Genomic DNA, 2,417 nt, shown 5'->3' with positions numbered 1-2,417 from the left:
GCAGCTCGTGGTATACTGCGGCGCCTCAGTATACCACGAGTTACAGCTCGCAGTATACTGAGCCTAGGGTGACAAAGACTTAACCCCATAGTTCTCCTTTAATACAATGATAGTAGAGGGGTTCTAAATTGCAAAGCAAACATTTCTGGCATTTCATTATATATTTGTCCAGTATGACCTGGAACCTCAGCATTGGTGGATTAGGGATCATATAAGGTAGGGGTGAACAAATTAATATGGAATTCAGGAGCCAGTCTGTCCAGTCCAGGAGCTAGTTGGGTTTTTTTTTTTTGAGCCAGCTCCATTGACAACAACTAGGAAAACCTGGAAAGTTAGGTGCCAGCGGTAAATGTTAAGGTATACTGACTACTTATAAACCGGTGTGCTGCGCTTGTGACTAGGACATAGAATACTGCAATTTTGGTCTTTTTCCATCATATTTGGTTGTAGAATAATTCTAGCATCCCAGCTCCCAAACATTTTAATTAATATTTTATTGTTTGTGTCTGCAATGAGAAACCATTGCACTAAGGTAGTCTAGTGAGATAGTCTGTGTTTTTTTGTGATATAATATATATGGCTTAGGTAGGTTATATTCGGGTCTTATGGATTTTGTTTTGGTATAAAATGCCATTTGAATTATATTAATTTTATAAATTAATCATATTCATTTTAATGATTGCACACATGGGTTAAAAAGAGTCTCCAGACAAAAGTATTTTTTATTTTTTTTGAGTAAAGTGAGAAAGGGTTACAAGCGCTGTTAATTTTTATTGTTGTCTGTATTCATGTTGAGGGGATTGACTCTTGCTTTTTGTCTCATTTGCCTGTTGTCATCAACACAGAAAGGGGAAACCCTGCATAGAATTTACTCAGTCATATCTAAGCAATGCTGGAGATGCGGTCATAAAGAGGGAAATATGATGCATATTTGGTGGTCATGTGAACAGATTAGACCATATTGGGAAACCATAGTTAATATATGTGAGAAGCTTATTGAGATAAACTGGTCAGTAACACCAGAAATAGCTTTGCTTTCAAATATACCGGGAGATATTTGCAAGGGTAAAAGAGGCCTAATGCAACACCTTTTAGTGGCAGCCAGAACGGTGATACCACGGTATTGGAGATCTTCAGCGATGCCGCAGATTAGAGAGTGGGTTGGCAAAGTTAATTTTATTATGAGGATGGAGGAACTTACATCTCAACTGTTAGATAGATACCCTGAATTTTGTGAAATTTGGAGCCCTTGGAAAGATTTTTGAAACAACTAGCACACTTCAGCAATTCCTATGAGATTAGGTGAAAGGAGTAGAAATATGTTGGAAAGGAAGAATAATATATGAGAAGGGAGGAAAAAAAGTGAAAAATTATACAATCAGACATAGTTTTTTGTTTTATTTGGGGGGTGTGTGTGTTTGTTTTGGTATGAGATGAGTGAGTTAGGGTAAATGGGAAATGAAAAATTCTGTAGCCTCCGTTTCCCTCCAATAGACAGTAGGGGGTATTAACCAGTTGACATCCGCGGTGTTAAACTCGTCCGTCCGTTTTTTTACTACGGGCGGACGGCAAGAGGTTAAAGGAGAACTATGAGGTGAGTGATTTTCACTCAACCTCATAGTTCGAGCCGACGCATGACAATGAAACTGTCACACGCCGGCTCAATAGTTTGGGAAGTGAGCAAACACATACCGTTGCTCGCTCACTTCTCAATCTTGTCCCTACAGAGAGCCGTTACTGTCCCTCACGGCTCCCTGCAGGGTTTCTCCCCCTCCCTGCTCCGATCCTCTAGCGATGACTGGAGGAACGGACGGGGGAGGGAGAGGGTACAGCTAGCTCAGCCTCTAGATAGGCAGAGCCAGCTGTCAATCACACAGCTGGGTGGATCTCGACAGTAATATAGGGATCCGTCCAGGCTGTGGCGGTCTCAGTATACCGCAAGCTGTAGCTCGCGATATACTGAGCTTGGGGTCACGGGAGGACGCTAGTTTTTGTCCTCCCGTGACCCTGAGGAGAACTATGGGGGAAAAACACTTACCACAAAGTTCTCCTTTAAGCAAATGGAAATGGAAAAGTGAGGAAATTTGGGGGGTTATGCTAACATATGTATGAAAGCTGGCCGCGCCGACAAAACGGCAGGAAAATGTCACTTTCGGCACTTAGCCGAAAGTGCCATTTTCGGCCGGCGCCCCCCCTTCACTTTTCGCCCGGGGCCCGCGCCCCTGCTGCCCCCCCGGTTGTTACGCCACTGTAGCTAAGTATCACATTTTTTGACTGCGATACCTAACAAAGCTGTATTGCTTCTGCTTCTTATTGTATATCATGGAAGTATAGTGTTTTGTGTTTACCACAGCGTTGTTGTAAAGGGGGTGAGGACTAGTAAGGAACAGCAGATCCTTCTGTTGCTGCAAACTTCA

At 42.7% G+C, this 2,417-nt stretch overlaps 1 protein-coding gene across 1 annotated transcript in view; it reads right to left on the bottom strand.

The window, feature by feature from the left end:
* LOC108803737 (SLAM family member 9-like) overlaps positions 1 to 2,417 on the bottom strand; it is a gene marked incomplete at its 5' end in the record, with an annotated part of 12,990 nt that overhangs the window by 7,021 nt on the left and 3,552 nt on the right. The gene's annotated exons all lie outside the window — the stretch shown is intronic.

The sequence above is a fragment of the Nanorana parkeri genome, unplaced genomic scaffold (genome assembly GCF_000935625.1).
Source record: "Nanorana parkeri isolate BGI_ZX_2015 unplaced genomic scaffold, ASM93562v1 scaffold4113, whole genome shotgun sequence".
In the NCBI taxonomy this organism is placed as follows: Eukaryota; Metazoa; Chordata; class Amphibia; order Anura; family Dicroglossidae; genus Nanorana; species Nanorana parkeri.
The sequence above is the reverse complement of the archived record's forward strand: the minus strand, read 5'-3'. Positions and strand labels throughout refer to the sequence as shown.